This window comes from Pleurodeles waltl, chromosome 3_1 (assembly GCF_031143425.1).
Source record: "Pleurodeles waltl isolate 20211129_DDA chromosome 3_1, aPleWal1.hap1.20221129, whole genome shotgun sequence".
NCBI lineage: Eukaryota > Metazoa > Chordata > Amphibia > Caudata > Salamandridae > Pleurodeles > Pleurodeles waltl.
Window position 1 is genome coordinate 115,638,821 of NC_090440.1, and position 25,074 is coordinate 115,663,894.

Consider the following 25,074-nt stretch of genomic DNA (forward strand, 5'->3'; position numbering starts at 1 on the left):
GTTTTTGTGATTTTATGTAAATCTGTTCAGTAGTTTTTGAGAAATTAAGGGTCAAACATAATTGTATATTTTGGCCGTTCTGCTCTCAAGATTTGCAAATTAAAAAATGGAGCCCTGTGATTGGTCAAGAGGCCCATTTTTTTCTGTGAGCCTTAATGTTCCTGCTGGAGCCAGAGGCTCCTGTGAGTCCTAGTAGACTGAGTGCTGTGATTGACTGGCTGTTGGAATGTTAGAAATTAAGTGGCCACCATTACGTTTTCTGTGAAATATTGGAAGTGTTGTGGACATGAAGTGAAAAAAGCTATATAAGAGGGCAGCAGAAATGTGTGCTGTATGCCTAGATTTAGAGCGGCAGTGTCTAAAGGATAACTACTGTGAAAAAAATGAATGTATACTGTTTTAATACATTTTTACAATCATGTGTGAGTCTTGCAGATTCGTAAATAGCAAAAAGGAGAAGATGAGTTCTCAGTACACTTCATTAATAGGAATGCATATTGTGGTCCTAGTTTTTGAGAGGAAATGTGTAAGAAGTAAGAACTGTAATTAGAAGATCTTTAATTCTTGTTTTAATTTTTTTTTACAATCTTGTGAGACTATTACGAGATTGTGAAAAGTAGAAAGGAGTAAGTGACCTTAGAATATACTTTAGTGTGCACCCTGTTACTGTAAGAAAGAGTCTTCCTGGAGATGATGTTTATCAGAGACTAATGTGGACGCCCATCAGCCTGGTTAGAGTTGTGAGCACAGTAGAATCTCTTACTATGCACATGCTACTATGAACACCCATAATCAGAGAGAGGGGTGTTAGCAGAAGACAGTCCCTGGACAGAACATACTATGCACATCTGTCATCTAAGTAAGAGGTCTCAGTAGAGAGGCCAGTTTCTCTCCACACTCCCAATTACATACACCTGTCATCTGGGAGAGAGGTCTGAAAGGTGAGGTCAGTCCATGCACACACATTACCATGCTATCCCATCATCTGACAGAAGAAGGTGGTCACTGTAAATACGCCAATATCCACACCTGTCATCCGAGAAAAAGGTCTGATAGGAAAGGGGATTCCTTATCCACTCACTATTATGCACACCTGTCATCTGAGAGAGACGTGTCAGGGGAGAGGCCAGTCTCTCTCCCCACACCTTACTATGTATACTCATCATATGTGAAAGCGGTCCCAAAGGAATGACCAGACACTCCCTACATCTCACCATACTCCCCACACCTTACTATGCACACCCGTCATCTGAGAGAGAGGTCTGTCGGGAAAGGGCAGTCCCTCTCCACTGACTACTAAGCACACTCATCATCTAAGAGAGAGCTCTGGAAGGAGAGGCCTGTCATTCCCCACACCTTTCTATTCACACCCTTCAGCTGATAGACAGAGGTCTGACAGGAGGGGCTAATCCATGTACACACCCTATCACGCACACCCATCATCTGAGAAAGATGAGAGATCAGTGTATCCAAGCACCCCAATGCACGTACCCATGATGTGTGAGAGAGGTCTGTCATCTGAGAGAAGCTCTGAACAAAGATGGCAGTCTATCTACACACCTACTAAGCATACATGTCATCAGAGAAAGAGGTCTCAAAGGAAAGGCCAGTCTAATTAGACAATCTACTATGCACACCCAACATCTGAGAAAGGGGTCTGTCAGGAAAGAGCACTACTAAGCATATTTATAATTCAAGAGAGTAGAAAGCAAAGGGCCAAAGCTCAACTAATAGTTAACATTCTTATTACATAGTTGAAGAAATGCTCTGATGTTATTGGGTGCAGAACAAAAGATATTTCAGATTGTCTTTGGTGCTTTGGAGTAGAAGGAAGTCTTTTTGAGTTATGCTTAGCAGATGCCATTTAGTTTGGAACTCAAAGAGACTGGTGTCTTCAGTTGTAATTATGAAAGAACACCAAGTTCAGATGATTAATAATATAGTTTAAAAACTTTATTATGAAGTGTTAGTAGGTTAGTAGTAATGTTGGTAAACTTATTCTACCCCATGTTTACAGGGTGAAAAGCTCTACTTGTAAGTAAAGGAAGTAAAGGAACTCCTTCTAGGGTTCTGCACCCTCTGTGGAGGAGTGGTACCCTCAGAATCCAGAACTGCCAGTGCGCTGGTGTCAGTCGTCCTGGTCATCTCACCACCAGTTCAGAGAAGCCCCTCTGTAATTGTTCTCCCAACCCAGGGTCCTTCCCGTCTGGCTGAGTCGGGGGCAAGAAAGAGCCTTTCCTCCTCCTGCCCTTCCTTCTAGAGTTTCGCACCCGCCCACCAGGAGTGATACCCCTAGAAGTATTGGTAGTGAGACTGGGGACAGCTGTCTCTACCTCCAGGTCAAGGGGGTTGCCCATCACCTGGTTCTCCAACCTAGGGGCGGTACGTTTGGGCTGGACATGAGTTAGGGGAGAGTCCTCCCTCTCCCTCAAACGCTTCCCCTTAAAAGTGGAATTCATATGGAACAAAACAGTAGGGATGCTGGGTACAGCAGTCTCTACTTCCAGTTCTAGGGCGTTGCCCATGACCTGGTTCTCCAACCTAGGGGCCGTACCCTTGGGCTGGACATGAGGTAGGGGAGAGTCCTCCCTCTCTCTGAAACTCTTCAAAGGAAGTATCCGCACCCCCCTTTGCAGGGTGGTACTGCTGATCTCCAGAGCTAGCGGGACACTGGTTCCAGTTGTCCCCCCCACTCATTCAGACACCAGGGGGTCCCTTTCAGAGGATCAGCATGTGGTAACGACTAATTTACTGGCTTGGGGTCCCTTCTGGGTATCCTTCCAAGACATGCGTAAGAGGAGAGGTCCATCTGGCTCCTGCACCCTTCCCGCTCCGGATCTTGTCTGGGTTGGTTAAGTTCCTGCCCTGGTGCCCCTTGTGGGTGCCGTCCAAAACTAGCACAAGAGGACAGATCCCGCTAGATCCTGCACCCTCCCCCCCCCCAGAACTTGGCCTTGTTTACCCAGGACCTTCCCCATCCCTTGCCGGGGTGAACCTACAAAAGCCCTTAATGCCTGACCAGTTCCTCTAGCACAAAGCCAGTTCCCTGGGGTCAGAGAACTTACAGTGTGACAGGTGTTGGCATAGCTCTGACAAACAGCAACGGTACATATGCTCCCTTATAATGAGATTAAACAGCCCTTCATAAGTGGTTTCTGTGCTACTCTCCACCCATCCTGCTAGTGCTTTGCAACAATTCCCCATGAAAACCTCCCAAGACTGGTGAGGCCGCTTCTTGCTACCTCTGAACCTCAACCTGTAGTCTTCAGGGGGAGACCATACTTTTCTATCAGGGCCGTTCTGATGTGGGGGATACCCCTGCCTGTCACTCCATTCTGGGGCCAGTAGGGCATCCCTTTCCACCTCAGGAATATAGCTCTCTAGGACAGTTCCATAATCCCACTTAGGGATCCCGCATGCAACTAGAGCTTCCGCATACTCCCTCAGCCACCAACATATGTTGTCACCTTCCTCGAACCCAGGCACCAAGTTTGTGGGTAGGTAAGGATTATGCCTAACACTACAATCAATGCTGCCATCACTGGACTCCACTTGCAGTGCTGGTGAGTTCAGATCTGTCGGATTGCACTCTAGAGCGAATCTTTACCTGGTGAAGGCCCTTTCAGCCTCTGCCATCCTCTCTTGAACTAAGGTATTTTCTACCTCAGCCTGTCTCTCTTCTACAGCCAGCCCAGCTAGCTGAAGCCTCAGTTTCCTCTCTTCCCACCTGTAGGAAAGTAGCAACTTTCTAGCATGGTTACGCCCACTTTTGGCATGTTTGTGAGTGTATGTCAGTGTATTTTTACTGTGCCACTGGGATCCTGCTAGCCAGAACCCCAGTGCTCATAGTTTGTGGCCTAATGTGTATGCCTGTGTAGTGCCTAACTGTTTCACTGAAGCTCTGCTAACCAGAACCTCGGTGCTTATGCTCTCTCTGCTTTTAAATTTGTCACTGTAGGCCAGTCACTTCATTTACCAATTTCAATTGGAATACTGGACCCCCCTTATAAGTCCCTATTATATGGTACCTAGGTACCCAGGGCATTGGGGTTCCAGGAGATCCATATGGGCTGCAGCATTTATTTTGCCACTAATAGGGAGCTCAGACAAACCCTTACGCAGGACTGCCAATGCAGCCTGCGTGAAATAGTGCACACACTATTTCACAGCCATTTTCACTGCACTTAAGTAACTTATAAGTCACCTATATGTCTAACCTTCACTTGCTGAAGGTTAGGTGCAAAGTTACTAAGTGTGAGGGAACCCTTGCACTAGCAAAGGTAACCCCACATAGTTCAGGGCCATTTCCCCAGACTTTGTGAGTGCGGGGACACCATTACACGTGTCCACTACATATAGGTCAATATCTATATGTAGCTTCACAATGGTAACTCCGAATATGGCCATGTAACATGTCTAAGATCATGGAATTGTCCCCCCATTCCAAATCTGGTATTGGGGAGTCAATTCCATGCATCCTGGGGGCTCCACCATGGACCCTCTTCGAGGCTTGCACTGCAACTACAGCTGCTGCCACCTCGCAGACAGGGTTCTGCCCTCCTGGGGTCTGGGCAGCCCTGTCACCAGGAGGCAGAACAAAGCATTTCCTCTGAGAGTAGGGTGTTACACCCTCTCCCTTTGAAAATAGGAGTTACAGGTGGGGGAGGGGTAGCCTCCCCTAGCCTCTGGAAATGCTTTGAAGGGCACAGATGGTGCCCTCCTTGCATAACCCAGTCTACAAAGGTTCAGGGACCCCTTCTCCCCTGCTCTGGCGGGAAACTGGACAAAGGAAAGGGGAGTGACCACTCCCCTGTCCATCACCACCCCAGGGGTGGTGCCCAGAGCTCCTCCATTGTGCCCCAGACTTCAGCCATCTTGCTTTGCAAGGTGTGGGGGCACTCTGGAGGGCTCTGAGTGGCCAGTGCCAGCAGGTGACGTGAGAGTCCCCTCCTGATAGGTCCATACCTGATAAGGTAGCCATTCCCCCTCTCAGGGTTATTTAGGGTCTCTCCTCTGGGTTCTCTTGAGATTCTCCTTGCAAGTTTTCTTCAGGAATCCTCTGCAACAACTTCAGACTCTTCTGACCTCAGATCAACCGCAGCCTGCTCCAAGAAACGCTGTAACTGCAACAAAGTGTCTACAAGAGACACTTTTCTTCAGCAACCTCATCTCCAAGTCAGCAACTGCAACAGTTTCCATGGTGTGCACACTCTGGGGACTCCATGTCTTCATCCTGCACCAGAAGAACCGAAGAAATCTCCTGTGGAGTGATAGCGTCACTCCCCTGCTCCAAGTAGACACCTTCCAAGATGACAACCGGTACCCTGGGTCTACTCTCACAATGATGAGCATGCTCCTAAGGACACAGAGGGTAGACATCATCAGCATAGATTGTCCTGAGGTCCTGCTGACACAATTTGGAGGAGGTAAGACCTTCCCTGATAACAACGGTACCTCTGTGTACTGTATCTTCTTCACCTCCTGAGGCCTCTGTGCACTCTTTGCACAATTCCTTTATGCATTGCCTGGCCCAGGTCCCCAGCACTCCACCCAGCAATGCTCAACTCACTGAGCTGTTCTCCGGTGGCGTTGGGTCTTCTTTTGTTGTGCTGCATCAACTGTAATTTACACCTCCTTTAAACCAAGATCCTGCAGCTTCTGGGGGTGCTGGCTGGCATCCTGAGGGCTCTCTAAAGTGCTGAGAGACCCTCTTCCTCCTCACAAAGAGTTGAGGCCCCCAGGTCCCTCCTGGGTCCATCCAGCACCATTTTGATGAAAAACATACTTTTGTCATAGCTAAGGCTTGTTTGTGCCTTCCAACACAAAATCTCATCTGCAACAATCTTCATGCCCTGGGATATTTTTTGCATCATGCAGGAACCCACTGGCATCTTCCTAGGGTGCATTATTGCAATCTTTGACTAACCAGGGACTCTTCTTTTGTACCCTCTTCTGGGTTGGCCGGGGCTCCTGTCCTTCCAGGAACTTCTTTTGACTTCTGGACTTGATCCCCTTCCTTTGCAGGTCTTCAGGTCCAATAATCCAGCAGTTTTTCTTTGCAGACTTGGTTGGCTGCTGCAAAATTCCAAAAACGAGGTGTAGTGTCTCCTAAGGAAACTTGCAGTATTTTACTCCTGCTTTTTTGGGCTCTGGGGTGGGGTAATTTACTTACCTTTACTGTATTCTTTCTCTCCACGCGATTCTGCACACACTACACTTGTCTAGGGGGGAATTTGTGATTTACATTCCACTTTTTGAGTATATGGTTTGTGTTGCCCCTAGACCTATTTTCTCCCATTGTATTCTATAGGATTTCCTACTGTTTGCATTGTTCTATGACTATTTACTTGTCTAGTTTTGGTGTCTAGTGTATATATTGTATATAATACTTACCTCCAGAAGGAGTATTGTCTCTAAGATATTTTTGGTACTGTGTCACCTAAATAAATACCTTTATTTTGGTAACACTGAGTATTGTCTTTACTTGTATATAAGTACTGTGTTACTATAAGTGGTATTGTATGAGCTTTGCATGTCTCCTAATTCAGCCTAAGCTGCTCTGCTATAGCTACCTCTATCAGCCGAAGCTGCTAGACCACTAGTACTTCACTGACAAGGGAACACTGGACCTGGTATAAGGTGTAGGTACCCAAGGTACCCACTACAAACCAGGCCAGCCTCCTACACCACCTGTCTCTTTGCTCCTCAGGCAACAGGGAGTGGGAGGTGGCGCTGCTGCTAAGCAAGGACCCAGTAAGGGACTCCCTCTCTATGTTGTCCTCTCTCTCTACTGGCGTCCTTGGCTAGTCATCTTCTCCCTCAGTGTCTAACTCTCTGGGGTCACTGTTCCCCTGGGGTGTGGACTGGGGACCCTCCTTTTCAGAGCTCTCAATACTCTCATGGGTCTCTTCATGGTCTCCCTCAGAACCATCTCCCCTTGGGCCTCCTCTTCTGTTGCTTCCTTGTGTGCCTGCTCAAAATAATACAGGGCTCGCCTGAGGACCATTATATTGGATTCTCCACACATAACAGATATCACACTCTCCCTGCAGAATCCCTTTAACTCTTCTAGAGTGTTAAACCACAAGTGTTCTACGTCAAAGGTAGACTCCATTTTGATGAAAGCACAACAAAGGCGTAAAACAACCAGAGTCGAAAGCGCAAGTATGCAACGCAGGAGTGCAATGAAAATTACTCATTTGAAAGAACAGGAGAATAATTAAAAAGAGAATTAGAGCATGTAGTGGTCTAAGTGCAATTTGTGGTGCAACAATGGGTCACAATGATATTGTGCAAGCGCATGTCCTATCCTCACCGCTGACAATCAATGCTAGAAATGGGGTTTCTGGTTGGCTAGGGTATGCACCTAAGCCAGGCAGAACCCACCCACTCCAGTCAGGGCAAAGGAGTTACACATCCAAGATAACCCCTGCTCACCCCCTTTGTAGCTTTGCACGAGCAGTCAGGCCTATCCCAGAGGCCATGTGTAAAGTGTTTACATAACACACGTGATGCAATATACACACCACAAAGTAAACACAACACTGAGCTATGTAAAAATAAACTATATCACACAAAATATAATTAGACCAAACATTACATGACAGTAATATCCTGCTACCTTGGCAGTTGTGAGAACGTTACACAGGTTACTAATACTCTGCAAGAATAAGCAGTTGTCACATTAAAACATGTAAGTACTCAGGATTCTCCAACATAAGCAGTAGTCAGGAATTACAGTAAAATAAATGCACTAATAAATACCTATATTAAGAGCATTATAAAAACCTATGGCAAGTCCCAAAACACATATAAGGCTGTTATGCCCATGAAAGGAACATTTAGCAAACATATCTGGCACATCACGGAAAGAAACTGGTTATCATCACATGATATCATGTGCCCTTTCAAAGGTTCCTGTTTAGTGATGAAAAGGCACTTACAGTGCCACGAACATGAATGTGGGGCCCCGGGGCTCCTATGCGCGAAACAGGGGCCATGTGTTGGTCCTGGGGGAGATGGGCGGTCTGCACCCTCTCGTGCTGGTGCTTGCGATCTCTGGGGGCCCCCCTGGCCTTCACTGGCCCTCCAACAAGGGGGGGGGGGCATGCAAGCCCCAAACAAACAACCAGGGACATAGAAGGGGCTTCCAACCCACCCACGATATCTTCAACCAAAATTAGGGCTTGAAGGGGGCAAGGCAATCCTCCGATGATGCTTCCTTTCCCCCTGCCCTTGCACAACACCACAGGGGCTCCGGTGGGGCGGGGAGCCTCGGATGAGGATTCCTTCCCCATCCGACATTTCCTTCCTCTCGATCGGCCCGCCTGGGACGCGGGAGTGTGCAGGCACCAAACCAGGTGCCTGCTTGTGCCCCGGGGGCACTCCTCACAGTGCGCTTCATCTCGGGGGCACGGTTGGAGTGCGCTCGCTCCTTTCTTTCCTTTTGTGGTGCCCTGGGGGCACTTGAGGAAGCACAAGGGCGATGTGCTCATCAGAAGCAACACCCAGGCTGCCGCGCTGATGTCGGCACTCCTAAAGATGTGCTTCACACAGCGTGCCTGCTCAGAGGGATTAGGCGCTTCCCAGGCGCTCTGGGCAAATTAATGAGCCCAGGTCGCGGCGGTGAACTTCCTGGTGGCTCACAAGCACAGCGCTGCACTATGCAGAACAGGAGAATGAAGCACTCCTCATGCTTGTAATAGTTACAGGGGTCAGGGGCCGCAGCACCCTGCTCCTGTAGACAGAAGGGAGGGTAGCACAGGACTACCAGGCTAAACAACAGGCCAGCACAAGTGATGTAGATATGCAGATGGTGGCAGTTCCTCCTAGTGACCAGGCAGGTCACAGGTCAACACAGCAGCAACAGTCCAAGGTGGGTCCTGGTGAGTTCATTCAGCAGCATCCTGTGTCCATTTCCAAAAGAGTCTCTGGAGTCCCAAGAATGTCAATTCATGACTAAATTGTGGGGGACATTCCCCTGTACAGTTTACAGTGTGTTTTACAAAAGAGGGGGAGAGGAGGTTCCAACCAGTTTTCAACTGGTTCTTGGAGTGCCCCCTTCTCTCCTCCAGCACAGGCTCCAAACATCAGTGGGGGGTAAATAACCCTATTGTGTGAGGCCAAGGCACAGCTTTTACAAATGCAGGTGTGCCCTGCCTCACCCTTCTCTCAGCCCAGGAAGAATATTCAGGATGTAGCTATATCGCTGTGACACCTCTACCCTCCCTGGGTATAGGCTGTCTGAAAAGTACGCACAAAGCCCAACTGTCACTCTGCCCAGACGTGGATTGGAGTCAAGTTGCAAAACACCAGAGTCATAAGTACAGACAAATGCTCACTTTCTAGAAGTGGCATTTCTGTAATAGTAATAACAAATTCACCTACACCAGTAAGCAGCATTTCTCACTACCATTACAACCCTCACATCAGTGAGAAACCAAATAAGCTGTTTGTCACTACCAGGACAGGCCACATTACTAGACACATGCCCTACTCTCTACATATATGGCACCCTGCCCATAAGGCTATCTAGGGCCTACCTTAGGGGTGACTTACATGTAGTAAAAGGGGAGATCTGGGCCTGGCAGGTAAATTTAGATGCCAGGTCCCTGTGGCAGAAAACTGTGCACACAGGCCCTGCGCTAGCAGGCCTGAGACAGGTTTGATAGGCTACTTCAGAGGGTGACGCAAGCAGTGCCGCAGGCCCACTAGAAGAATTTAATTTGCAGGCCCTGGTTATATGGATACCACTTTACAAGGGACTTATAGGTAAATTAAATAAGCCAAATAGGTATAAGCCAATCATACCAAGTTTACAAGGGAGAGTACATGCACTTTGGCACTGATTAGCAGTGAAAAAGTGCTCTGAGACACAAGGAGCCAACAAGGGTCAGAAAAATAAGGAGGAAAAAGGCAAAAAGTTTGGGGAATGAGCCTGTAAAAGGGCCAGCTCCAACAACAAGGTTGTAGTAGCAGAGAACAGGGAGAGCCACTGTGTGTGTGTGTGGGGAGGTCTCAGGTCTTCTGTGTGTGGGGACGTCTCAGGTCTTCTGAAGTTTGCTAGCAGCCCTGCTATACCAATGTACTATCTGTTGGGTAATGACATGGCGCACAGTGCCTGAAAAGAAGTGAAGCTCAGATTACACTTGGAAATGTTAGGGCTGCCTTAGTGGTCTTGTGAGGCCATCAGGTCATTGGCTGCCCATGAAGGTCTGGAGCCTAGAAGAATGGCCAGACAGCTACAAGGATAGGGAAAGGCAAGGGGCATGGGAAGCCAGCCCCTAAATGTCTCCCAGCCCAGCTTGATAAGGCTCCCAAAGCCCTCTGTAGAGGACATTGCCTCCCGTGGCACCCTTCTTTCACTTGCTGAATGGCAAGCTGAAGTAGGGCCTGTAGTAGATCCTGTTTAGTTTTAATGGGTCTCAGGAGTTTAGTTTAGCCGTCTGGGTTGCAGGCCTGTGCCCCCGTTACCTAGTGACTTTCAACCTACTTATCCTGCTCTCTCTTATACTATTTATTTTATTATGTTATTATTTCTTTTAAGATGCCTGCCTTTGTTTAGAGTTTGATCAATGTTTTGATTTACGTTATCATTGCCAATCTGTGAAGGCGTCACTCCCAGCATCAAAATCAGGTGATTTACGTAGGTACTCACATCATGTCCCTTTCCAACTTACATGGGACAGCAACATACTGTACTTTTGGTGGGAATTGTTTAAGTAATTACCACCACAAGCCTGCCCACTTATCTATTGTTTAGTAACATACCTACTCCCTACAAGATCTGTATAAGTACATCTCACACAGACAAGGTTATCAGAGGGATTCCTATCAGATGCTATCAACGCCATCTATGCTGCACGTCGCCTTGATGCAGACCCAGACTTCATGTCACCACTGATTCTGACCTAGACCTCATTCTAAGGTAATGAGGGCTGGAAGGAGGCATCTCATGGATGTGGTAATAGCAGATTAGGTTTTTCACACCTAGCTTTTGTTAGGTTAGGGATTATGGGCCTGATTCTAACTTTGGAGGACGGTGTTAAACCGTCCCAAAAGTGGCGGATATACCACCTACTGTATTACGAGTCCATTATATCCTATGGAACTCGTAATACGGTAGGTGGTATATCCGCCACTTTTGGGACGGTTTAACACCGTCCTCCAAAGTTAGAATCAGGCCCTATGTTCTCTATGGTAGGGATTTTACATTCCATGCTTATTGTAAGATAGTGGAGGTCTTTCTATTCACAATTCTCATCTTTACAATCATGTTTCTTTTATCATGCATTATCCTAATCATTGCAGCTCCTGTATTTTATCATAGATTGCAGCCTTTTAAATAAATATATTGAACACTCCTGCATCTCCTTTATTGCCTGTGTGTGACTGAGACCTATTGCTAACCTGAGAGAAGGGTAACTTCTCTTCTACCATGAATCCCCTGAGATGTTGCATCCTAGAGTCCATAGGTAAGGCTGCCAGAAAACACATTTTACTGTCTGGGTTTTATGGTGAGGTACTGCTTGTGAGGTGGGAGGTTTGGACTGGCAGTTGCGACCTGCTGTAGGAATGACCTTTTCACCTACAAACAAAAGTGCTTTCATCCCTAAACCAGCAGTCTTGCCTAGAAGTTAGAGTCCAACTACAACAGGCCAAACAGGGAGAAATTCTGTAAGGCACAAAAGGAGTGCCCAACCTGAGAGGGCTTCAGGCAGTAAGCCAAAGCCCAGGCTACTGGTGACATCTCTGCAGATCACCTCATATACAGAGCAGATTACCTCCTGTATAGTGAGCCTAAGGTTCCTCAGCATGGGGAAATTTGTGTGTTGGTAGTTCCCCAGTGCTACAGGGCATTCCTATTAAGGCTGGCTCAGGAGATACAGCTGCAGGACATCTGAGGCAGGACAGGACCTCTTGGTCCCAGATGGTGACAGCCACTGATACATTCTGTAGGATCTGTCTCACCTGAAAAGCTAGTGGGAAGACTGGCAAAAAACTGAAAGCTCCCCTGACTCATGTGCCTGTTCTTGACACACCCTTAGAGAGGGCAGGAATTGATATTCTGGGACCTACGGACCACCAGGCATCCTTAGGCAATAGGTTCATCTAAATCTTGCTAGACCGTGCCACTAGGTACCCAGAGGCAATCCATCTGAGGGCCGTTACTGCTCCAGTAGTGGCCAGGGTCCTAATGGGGATTTTCATGAGAGTGGGTTTCCCCAAAGAAGTGGTGTCAGACAGGAGCAGCAACTTCATGCCTTCCTACATTAAGTTCAAGTGGAAGGAATATGTGGTTACTTATAAGTCTCCACAACCTAGCATCCACAAACAAATCAGCGTGTTAAGAGGTTAAACAGGACCCGTAAAGGCATGATTGCGGAGCATCTGAGTTCATGAGAAGGAAGTGGCATGTCCTCTTACCATGCCTGCTTTACACCTTCAGAGGTACCACTGAAGGGAGTAGGCTTTAGCTCATTCGTACTTCTGTATGGTCAACCTGTCAAGGGACCTCTCAGTCTGGTAAAAGAAGAGTGGGTGCCAGGTCCTAAGAAACGCCTGCCCTTAGGATGTGGTTAGCTACATGCTGTCACTCCAGAACCAGATGGTCAAATCCTAGGAAAAAACTTTGAAGAACTAGCCGGGAGGTTATGAAACAGTGTTATGGCCATACAGTTACCCCTTTGGAATTTCAACCGGGAAGCAAGGTGTGGGTAATAGAGCTAGTGGAGCCAAGGGCTCTCCAGGATAAGTGGACTGGTGCATATGACATGGAGAAGAAGGGGGAGTTCACCTACCTGGTGATCTCAATACCCTCAGGAACCCCCTAAGAGTGCTCCATCTCAGCCGACTCAAACCCTACTATGAGAAATCTGAGGTCACCATGCTGCTGGTGACAGATGATGGGAAGGAGGAGGAGAGTGAACCTCTCTCTGGTCTTTTGTCATCTAAAGAAAAAAATAGGTCAGTGGAGGGTGTGAACCTCTCTCTTACCCTGGCACCAGAGCAGCAGGGGTATTGTGGCCAGGTCCTGGGACAGTTTTCCCTCCCTTGTGGGCTTACACAATTGTGATATAGATACTGGGGACAGCCTGCCTATCAAAAATAAAATGTACGGGCTGTCTGACAACTAAGAGTATGGGAAGGTGGTTCTCACCAGTTAATCCACCAGGATTTTTTGCTTTCTGATCACCTGGTTTTAGACCTTTTACTGTGGTAGAGCCCCAAAACCTGGAACTGACCCACAGTAAAACATGGTAAATGTCTACCACCAGCGTCGGCCTTCTAAGATAACATGTGAACATGTGTGCACACGCTTGTACATGCTTCTTCACATGTGAGGGCTGTGTGGGAGAGACTCATGTCTTGCATAGCCAAGGAGCTGCACACAGGTAGCCTGGCACAGAATGGACTATGCAGTGTTGAGTATTGACCTGGGAGAGGCCTTATAATGTGGGTGTCCACAGATAGGGAAACTCAGTGTGGTTTACTATCTTGTCTGCAGTGACACTCTGTTATATACTTATGTGGAAGGCTGCTTTAGGGTACTGCTTCACTCCTCTTTGGTCTACAGACTCCAGAGTCATACCAATGTACAGTGTACCCTGTTGAAAAAGAACAATTCTGTAATGTCCAAATTCATATCTGTACAGTATCTGGGTCATCCAGAAATGTCATATTTCTCTGACTCAGCTCAGGCTAAGAGCCCGGGCATTTTATCACCCTGCTGGGCTGGATTAATTACTTTTGTTTCCAGCTGCAGGAACAAAGGCCTGCCCCCACAATAGAAGCAATTAACCGTTCTTAAGTCTGCTCCTTAGAAAGAAAGGGGTGAGGTGGCTACTCTGCATCAATCAGCCAGCTGTCACCGTGTGCCAGAAAGAGGGCCTGCCCCAGGCCATTAAACAAAGAAGGGTGTCCAAACATCTGGAGCTAAACCAGGGCTCCTTTAAAGACTTGCTGGGGAAGGCCCTGGCAGTAATGTCAGCAAAGGCTGGAACTGAAACCCCCAGAGCACATGTGGCAAGTGACACCTGGGTGATGCCATTTTGAGCTATCCCAGAAGGCTCTGTGGGGAGGTTGGGACAGGCATGGAGATGTAATGTGGCACTTCAGGATAAAGCAGGGGAGCAGCCCTGCTGGAAATTCCTGTCCCTACTTAAAAGGTCCTGCGTAGCAGAGAAAGTTTTCTTGGGGGGCATTTTGGCTGGACACTGGAACTGTAGGCAGCTGCCAAGGACAATTGGATGGAGGAACACCCCTGACTATCATCTGGCCCAGGACTCGGACTGTGATTGACCCTAGGACCAGTGGGACACTCCCCAGGACCAGAGAAGCCCATCCCCTTATACTGCCTGAGGACCATTTCGAGGAAAGACTGGGCTTCTGTGCAAAGAGAAGGAGAGGCCCAGAGGAAAAGCAAAAGTAAAAGACTGGAGCAGGGGACCAGTGAAGCCAGCAACCTTCAATGTATGTGACCTTTGGAGACCAGGAAGTGTTCCAGGCCACCAGGAGCAAAACAAAACCAAGATAAGCAAAATCAGCCCAGCGGGGCCTGAGATATGCCCTGGTGATGTTTTAGTGACCTTTTACCTGTTTTAGCAGATAACGTGCATATAGCTCCGATGCTGGATGACTTCCGTCCCCAGGAGTGGGCAAGAGGGTCACCGCAAGAAGGATTACAAAGGTTACCACTGGGAGGGAATGCACGTAGCCCCCCCCCCCAACGTCCAAAGCTGCCTGGAGACTCCATCCCCCTCGAGCTCAGGTTAAGGGGGCTGGGACCACATCCCCTGACCCACAATCATGGAGAAGGAACGGGAGCGCAATAGCGCTTCTCCAAAAATCAGCAGAAGTGGCCTATGATGCTATCCGTAGGCAACCAAAAGTCAACTCGGTATAGGAGTGCCATCACACTCACTCGTAAAAGTGGAGAGGGGACCCCATCACTGATGAGGAGTCGAGGAAGGGGGTTGCCCTGTGGATTGAGGAAACACGCAAATTCCAAGGACATGAGAGATAGTGAGGACACAAGGATCCCCTGTTGCCGCCACTGCGGCTGCTGCTTCTGCCACCCACTTTCCACCCGCTCATCTGCCCACCTGTTGCTTGGCCACCCACCTCTGTAAATGTTACTGCCTCTCTGTTTTTTGCTGGAGGGCCGAGGATAGAGGCCAGGGGTTGGAGAGCTGATGCCCCCTCGTCTTGGTGGCCTGGTGGTCTAATGGTCCAGCGTACACCCCTGAGTCGGGTGGCATTACTGAGCCATTACTCAGCCCAGCCAATGGTGCAACAGGTTAGAACTGTCAGGTTTAAAGGAACCAGGAACCAAGGATCGAAGACAGCAGAAAGCAGTGAGTGCAGTTCCAACAGGGAGGTAGCAGTAGAGACGAAGCCATGAGGCTGTGCAGTGAGGCTGGAGGAAGGAAGCGGGTAGGCTTAGAACTGCAGGTCCTGCCAGGAGTGTGGCAGAAACAGTCTGCATTAGGCTGGTGCTGCTTGCTCCATCTGGCAGGCCCGACCACCTAATCTTCCCTCATCTTCTTCATCTTTCTCCCTCCCTCTACTGCAAGTCGATCCCAGAGAGGCTAGCTGTGATGCTAATGTCATACAACTCCAAGGACTTCAAAAGGGATCAAAAAGGGATTTCCTTTATTCTGCAGTGTACCTTGCACCGCTAAAGGAGCTTTTAAGGGCTATTAGGTTACTAAGAGGCCTTATTAGTCTTTATTCATTTTCACCTTATCTAACTTACTAAGGCCCAGGGCTCTCTCTAGGATTGTCTAAGTGCCACTAAGTTACCAGCTAAGGGCCAATTAAGGACCAAGCATTCAAAGATTAGGCACCAAAGGTCTACTCAACGACCACCAGTTGAGGGTGCTCATGCCCCCTTGGTCATAGGACTATAAGACAGCACAAGGGTTGTGGTGGTGCTGTTTGGTGATTGCGACAAAAGCACAGGAGTAGTCCTAGGTATTCTCCAGAAAGCACTCCCGTGAGCTCTCAAGGCAGAAGTGACCTCTCTTTTCTCCCTTTTCATACAAGGCAAAGCACTTCATCCTCCTACATCTACCTGCTAAGAGAGAGTTCATTTTCACTGCTTCCTGTGAAAGCCGAAACCAAAATTTGAAAACCGTAACTGGAATAACAGTAAAGCAGTAAAATAAAGAGAAACAAGGTGAAGAAAATCAATCAATGAGGGCCAAGGAAGCTCAAATGTGTGCAAGCAACCACCCACACACTATGATGGAATCAGACACATTGAAGACATTGGTCACTGTTTCTACGAAAGAGCCAGATGGTATATTGCCCCAAGGGTCAGCAAGCATGACGCAGACCATACTGATGCCTTGCTTGATTCCTACCTCATCCTTTTCTATTAGCATCTTAAATTTGGATGATAGTGAGCTGGCCGGGTGTGGCACATCATGTAATGTAATGCTGTGGTGGCTGTTGTTTCCGCTCTGGCGGTCGGTGTGGTACATTGGCTGTCTATCAGAGATCTTTCTGCCATGGTCATAATTTGGCTGTAGTTACCGCCGGCCTGTTGGCAATATTATCGCCTCTTTATCCCTGACTGCAAGGATCGTAATGAGGGCCTAAATGGTTTGCTATTAAGAGATATTCATTCTGTAATAGATGACTTACAATACTTTGGACATGAGAGGCCAAGTGAAGAGACTGAGATAGTTGAGGAGAACAGCACTGAAAAATCTAATACTACCTCAGTGAGAATTTTAAAAAGAGAATTGATGCATTTGTATGAACAACTGATGAAATTCGAGACAAAATGTGTGTTTGTTGCAGACGAACTCAGTACAAACCACTTAAAAAAATTATATTTGTGAAAAAAGAGCGATCTAGTACAGTGGTTTAATCTTGCCCTTTATTTGATCGCTGAAGATGTGAGTAAGCCAGACTGTCTGTAAATAGTGTTTTGACAAACTGGACAGCAATCAAATGCCTGGCAGAGGAATTCAAAACAAATTGGAAGTTTTTCCAATTCCTCTTCAGCTTCAAATCGTGAATGCGCATGCGACTATTGTCATAGATACAGTACATCCCTTCCAAGCCTGTGTTCGGATGGACACTTAAAATAAGAAAGTACCTCCTTCTGAACTACTAAAGATTTTAAGATGTATACTTGCCTTTGAACATGAGGGAGAATTATAGGGGTAGGCAGAGAAGAAAAAGAACCACTAGTGGTTCTAGTAAATGGAGTACTTACCAAAGAGAAAATAATGGCAGGAATATTGATATAATTAGGAGAGCTTTGTAATACTTTGAAATAGAAATTGTATTCTACAAAGACATTGATGTAGAGGGACATAACCTGTCTTCCACATCTGCTCCTTCTGCTCAGTTTGAAAAGGTTGCCTTAGGTAAAACAGAAGAAATACATGAACATTACAGCATTCTCCCTCTACATTCCAGAGATATGATGGGGGATGCTTTAGAAGTATACTAAATCAGCAAGCAAAAGGAGAACGTTGTATGGGAAAAGAGCTTAGAAGCACAGTTCTGCTTGTTGTTTTTCACAAGTGAAGGTGGTCATTATGATGAATGCCCAATACAGATTGCTGCATCAGAATACAGAGGCTGTATATTGTATTTTGAAGACCCTGCTTTACACAAGACATGCTATATATTTTCCACCTTTTGTTTGAGAGTGATTTGACAGTGCTATCATATGCTGTTAACCATGTTATAAGAACAGGCACACAATTTATTGACATCACCGCAAGAGATTTTGTGGCAAAAGTACATGGTAAAAATGAGGTACTTGAAATTCATTTGATGGATGTTATATTTTTCCAACATGGTATGAATTTGTATTGGTTCTGTTGTCATGATGCGCTGAAGTGCATGTTATGCAATCTAGGTGCACCCGCCTGGTTTTTTGCTTTGAGATGTGAAGAGTATGCTTGGGATGATCTTGATTACTTTATCAGGCAAGCTAAAGCAAACATTCCAGGGATTTATTTCAAGTCTGCAGGTGAATTGTGTCCTACTGACCCTGCAAACATTTGTAGCTACCTCAAGCACAGATTTGAAGCCATGCTTCATTTTTTTCTGCAAAAAAAATAATCCACCAATAGATGAGGTTGTGGGCTTCTGGAGAAAAGAATACCAAGCTAGAGGAGCACCACATATACATATGTTATTGTGGGTGAAAAATTCACCAACGTTTGGTCAAGATACTGATAACTCTGTGTTGTCATTCATTCAGCAATATATAACTTGTGACATTCCAGTGACGTCTCACAGTATGACTCTTAGGCAACAAGTCTTGTGATTCCAGTCGCATATATTCTGCAAATATTGTTGATAAAGATACAGGGTAAAAGCAACATATTATACTAAATGCTGTCTTGGATTCCTTAGCCCTGGAATCTCCGAAAGAGGACAGAACTGTTTTATGTCTGTAGTTAGACACACTGTTACTGGGAAATCACATAAAAATACATATAAACTGAAAGGAAGTGAGGCTTCAAAACTTATCATGATTACAATCCAGTAATCCTGTCCATGTGGAATTCCAGCATGGATATTCAGTTTGCAGCAAACAATTCTACTGATGTAGCTCAATACATCACTTCATATGTAACAATGTCAGAAAAGACAGAGATGAAGAATGTATGAGAATAGATAAGAGAAGAGAAGTATTTATACAAAAAGCTTTAACAGTTTTAGGTAAAGATGCTGTCACGCAGGGAAACTGGATCCTTTGAAACTTGTGACAAACTGCGGGACTTGTTTCGAGTCTGTCGGTCCAAGGACCCCCAGGCCCATGTGGTGGTTGGACTGCCGCACTCCAGGCAGTCTGGGAGCTGCATTATGACTCTGGTGGTCTGACCACCAGGGGACCGCCGTCCTCATCAGGAACATGGTTCCTGATGGACTGACAGCGTTCAAACTCGTGGTCAGCCTTGGCGTTGCTGAACTCAGTGCTGCCGTGCTGATCACGACTCCTGTTTCAGCCAGCCTTTCTATGGCAGGGATCCCACCATGGTAAGGCTGGTAGAAACACAGTGCTTGGGACTACAGGGGGACCCCTGCACTCCTCATGCCCATAGCCATGCCATGCTGACAATGGATATTCCAAGGATGCTGGTGTGCTTCAGTATTGGCCATGGCTCCCTTAAAGGAGCTGAGACCAATCCAGTATCACTGTTCTCGCCGGACTGACAGGCGGGAACATCGTAATATGATGTCCCTGCCGGTCAGCCCGGTGGAAACTTCATTATTGTTTAGTTTACCATATGTGGCAGACTGGGCTGTCCCGCACCGAACATTACAAAAGTAATGGGAAAACTTCAATATAGTGCCACCACCTATGTGCCACCGAGTATCCAAGCAAGCCCATCAACAGATATACTGGCACATCACGTCACTGTGTCATACATGTCTCATGTGTCAGCACCACCATGATTGCATACCATGAGGCTACTCCCCAATTTGGTCAGAAATGTGTATGGGACACTTATATTTTCATATCATTGCATGAGATGTGCACTGAATGGTAGCCACCTGTCCTGTAGCACTGGACAGATGGAATTGACGTAAGTCTACCGGTGTATGTCATCGTGGAGTAGGCGGTTGCAAGCGTGGTGCAACTTGTCATTGCTGTCTAAGGGGTCCATAGCCGGGGAAGCACCCACTGTAAGTTGTGGTGGGAGGACCTGAGACACTGGGCCCTGAAGAGCATGGAGGCCTAGCTGGGGATTTTCTCCCAACGAGTGAGGGGTGCCCGTCAGAGCCCTCTAATGGCCCACATTCTAGCGATGGTCTGCCCCAAGGTTGATGGGCATTTGAGGGCAGCAGAGCAGCCACAAGGGGGTGAGTACTGACTGTATCCTGGGACTTGATTCAGGTTGTATGGAATTAGCTGTCTCAGTGTAGATCAAGTGAAAATGTAGTCAATGCATCATGTTTATTGACTTGGGGGGAATGGGTAGGAACCAGCCTGCCTTACCGTTAGTTACAGAAGTGTATTGATGGTTTGCTGTCAGTGGAAGTGCATCTCCATTTCCAGATTTCTCCATGTCTACATTGTGGAGATGGTGTCCCCCCATTGGCACATGTGTGACTCCATCTTGTCTTTACTATGGATATGAGCTTCTATATCACCTGATTCATTGATTATGACCTGCACCATCCATCAGCATTTGGCTATTTGTTGCTGTAAGTTGTCAGTCTATTCCCATATGTAGAGCACTCCTGTTAATGCAGCTATGTGACACTGCTTATATCATTTGTACTATGTACATCAGGTACTGTTAATGTTGTTGAATCCGTGTGAGGCACCCTTTTTCTTTCCAGCACAGATATGGCTTGTATAGGACTGGAGTAATGGCTTGACTGTTGTCTCCCCATATATTGGTTAACTGCTATCTATTGGGTATGTGAAGGCTGCTAAAGTAGCCTCTTTTTCTATGTCCCTTTGATATGGTCTGATTGCTATAATCATGCATTTCTAAGTGCTAGACTTGTGGGGTGTAAAGCTTTAACACAATGGATGGTACTAGAGATGGTAAGTGCCAAGACAGATCTCATCATTCACAATATGTAATGTCAATGGCATGTATGCTACTGCCCTAGAAATTCCAGTGCAACATAGCTTATCAAATACCTATATCATGTCTCAATGGGTACTTGGGGGCACATCAGATGGTGTGGGAAAATGTCTGCCACAATTGGCCTAGCTGTAGTGGGTGATTAGGAGAGGATTGGGCATAGTATGACTTGGTTGTGAAATGAATGTAGTATTATCTCTTCTGAGACTGCCTTATGTAGTAGTATGATGTGTTGTCAGTGAAATTGTAGTGTTATTGGCCCATGTTTGCATAATGCTTACATGCATGTTCCCTCTGAGATGCGTGTTGTCTGGACTAAGGTACAGATATTCCCAAATCTCGATCGATGTGTGTGAGGGTAGTGTCATCCTGTTGTGAAGTGATACTGGTGATACTGCATGTTTGTCGGTATTGTATGGTATTGTATGTGGTCCATGATGGCACATGTATTTTCCTGATGTTGATCAGTTGTAACACTGGACTCAGTGATTGGCTATTGTTGTGTGATATGAGCAAAATGGACCATTGTAATGCACTTAGATGAAGTAATAGTTGTCATACATATATGTTTGGGGTCTGCACCTCTTCCTCTGTGATTGGGTCAGACTAATTACATGCCTGTTCCCATGACTTGTATTGTTCACATCAGATGTCACCTATATGGCTGTCTAACTTGTAATGCCTTAAGCACTTCTTAGAGCTAATTAGCCATAATTGTATAGAATGTTGTGTCAGCAATGTAATGTGACAGGCAAATGCTGTCTGGGGTATGTTTGTAGAAGGATTCACTGTGATGGACGTGTTTCAAAGGAAATTGACTGATTGGCTGTTGAAACAGGGCAGGCCTCATGTGTTTGGATCAGTCAACTGCACTTCCAATAGGTGACTGGAGTATGAAGGGGTCATATGTGATGTCAGGATGAGCTCTGTACTTCATCCAGGGCATGATGTGCATGCAGACATGGTGGTGATCACTTGGATGTTGATGTGGGTGTGAGGGTTGACATAAGGGGTGGGTAGTGGTGACATGTTGTGACATGATGTAGGACACGTGTATTGTCACCTTAAATAGCCTAGGCAGGATATGTATTGTCACAAATGTTCATGTTTACAAGTGTGTAAGTGTGGTATGTGCTAACCCTCTCTCGCTATCTCTCTCCCTCCCTCCTTCTCTCTCTCTCTCTCTCTCTCTCTCTTTCTGTGCATCAGCACTGGCAGATGAACGAGAAGGGGCACAGGTGAGCTGCAGCCACAGGACTTAGAGTGCTGCTACCAGTGACATCGAGGGACCCATTGGCATGGAGGGCGGGAGAAGTGCCAAAGGGGAGACCGGATCAACCACATCATCATCGGAATCCTCCTCCAGTAGCACTCCCTGGTGGGCCTTTTTGGGACAACCCCAGCACCATCATTGTCCACCACCCCCTTTACTACCACTCTCCTCCCTGTAGCTCCCACCCAATAGCCCGCACCCACTTACCCGGGAGGTTGGGAGTCTCCTCCACTGCAGGCACCTGTGCCCCTATTCCTGACAGCCCTGCTGCTCTCAGTGAGGAGCCTATTGACCTCCTGAGGTCGATCTATGTGGGTCAGTCGATCATCGTGAATGCCATCCAGGGACTGGCAGCTCAAGTCCAGCAGAGCAGCGTGTTCCTGGGGGGCATTCATAGTACCCTGGCTGGCCTACAGAGATCCTTACAGGCTCTGGCCTCCACACTGATGGCAGCCAGTCACCGTTTGTCTACAGTCCCCCCTCCACCTACCTCTTCCCAGTCCCAAACCCCTCTTCCCAAACCCAGCCAAAGCACACAGACACACAAGCATTCATCCACCTCAACAGCCAAGGGTACCACAGACAAACACAAGCACTACAAGACCCAGCATCTGCATACATACAAACAACACCCACCTGCAGACACACCAACATCCACAACCTGCACAGACTCCCCCACCACCCCCTCCTTTACAGATAATACACCAGACACACCATCAGCCACCACACCAACATTCACTGATTTAGCCACAACTCCTATCCTACCCACAGTCAGCACAATAGCAGACCTGCAGACATCCACTCCAGTCACCACATCTGCAGCCACCATAACCGCTGACACCCCCACATGCTGCACATCTACCATACCGGCAGACATCACTCCAACATACAGTCACCCATCCAGCATGGCATCTCCCAGCACCTACTCCCCCCTCCTCCCAATACACCTAAATGCCTGCACTCACCGACCCAACAGACACCCAGCACCCACAAGCACTCTTGCACCCAAGACCTCCCAAACCTTTTTGCCATGACCGCCCATTAGGTCTCTTAAAAGCATTTGCTCTTGGAGTTTTTCCCTGTTCCCTACTCCACTCCCACCCCGTGATACCTCCAAACAGCTGTGTCCCTCCCCTTCCACCTCCAAGTCCTCCCCTGCCCTCCTGCTATTACCAATGCCCCTCCCCCTGCCAAGAAGTCAACTCCTCCCACACCCAAGCCCAAGGACTCCCCCCCAAAGCCCAAGCCCAAAACCCACTTCCCCCCTAACCCCTGAGGTGACTGCCTGCCCCCTTGATGCCCCTAGTCTGTGGTGGTCATATAGCAGTCAGATGTTAAGTAGGGGCACACAGAGACAACATTTCTGGCTTTGGCATGTTGAACTTTGGATTATATTTATTATATCTGGGCCAACCAGTCGTTTGTTTGATTGTAACATACTTGTCCTGGCTTTCTTTACACATGTCTGTTGTGTAATTAGAAGCTTTGGTCTGTGTGTGTAGCATTTGTGTGTGTGTTGGTTGTGCTGGGTATTGTGTATGGGCTGCATGTGTGTGTGTGTGCCCCTGCCATTTGTTCCACTGTGATGGGTATGCTTTCTGTGTAGGATATGTTTGTGTTTGGTACATACATGTATGTAGAAGAAGCGTAGATTGTTTGTGTTGACATGTCTAATGGTAATGTAGCGTGCCCTTGTGTGGTGATGGTGTGTGCGTATGCTTTTGTGGTGATGAAAATGTCAGATGTGTTGTGTGTTTAGTTGGTGTGGTATGATGATTGTTTTGGTGTATGGCTGTGACTGTGTATTTTGATTGTCTGGTGTTGCTACGTGTTTTTGTATGTATATAGTGTTATGTGGAGGTGTGTAATGTATTTGCTAGCAGAAGCGTTTGTGTTTTAGTGCCATTTGTGTTGTCCTTGTGTGGAAATGTGCAGACGTGTATCGATGTGTTGGACTGTGCCAGTGCTGTGTATCTGTGTGTATAGCAAGTGTGTGCTGGCCGTGGTGTGTTTAGTATGGGTGTGCATGTGTGTAGTGTGGGTTTGTGGTTACGTGTGTGTGTCACCGCCTCTGGCTGTCCCGGGTGTGTATGTTGGGTGTGCGTGCGCACTTTGGGTTTTCCCTACAATGTTAGGTAGGTGTGTTTACCATTGGTTGTTGTCTTTGTCACTGGTTCCGGAGTCTTTGTGCGAGCAGGAGCAGTGGGAGGACTTCCAGTTTGGGTTCCATGGTGGCTCCAGACAGGTATGCATTCCAGAAGATGTCATCTATTATAGAGTTGGTTTCTGCCAGGGTTTTCGAAGTGGTGTGACCGCAGTGGAAACATTAGCAGTGTGCAGCCTCATGAGAGTCTAGCGGAAATATGGACCCTGCCAGTCTGAAGGTGGCTACCACTATCTGTGGTGGCCTGACCGCACTGGTGGCACTGGTGGTAGTTTGGCTGGCTTCTGTTGGGAAGACTGCCATGGTCATAATTTGGCAGTCTTCTCCGCCAGCCCGTTGGTGTTGCAACCGCCACCAAGGCGGTCCTGGTACTGCCAAACTCGTAATGACCCCCAAAGTGTCTGTTTAGTTTTTTACTAGGAAATCCTTTAATTTTTTTTTTTTTAAAACACTTTTTTAAAAATCTGGTGGTAGGATTCTGGCTTAAGCTCTTGTACCCATTTGGTGCTTTTATGTAAGGCATGTGTGGATAAAATGGCACTGGGACTCCTAATCACATCAGAGTCTAATGGCCCTCGGGGACCAGCAATACAGTGCTACTGTGCCACTATAATTGTGTTTGCACTGAGCATTTTATTTTATAATTTGCCTTTTTTAATTTGTTTCTTTCTTGATATAGCTACTTCTGCTGGTCCAGCTCCTAATCAGCAGGATTTAGCAGCCTGGCAGTGATGGCAGCGGAATCTTCCTCCAGTAGCATTCCCTGGTGGGCCTTTTTGGCCATCCAGGGTGAAGGCCATCCAGGAAGAGTACCGTCGGGTGGTGGTTGTGGGGTAGAAGCAGGCTGAGGCAGGATCTGCCCCTTCCCACGGCCCGGTTCCTCAAGTCAGTCATCAATGCCTCTATCCCACCCACACCATTGGTAGTGGTTCTGACAGTTGCGTGTTCCTCAAACCACCATTGCTGCCCCCTTCATGCGAGTACTCAGACCACGTCCAATGCACAGCTTCGCCTAGAGGTGGAAAGCCTCCAACAGGAAGTGGGAAGACTCAGGACCC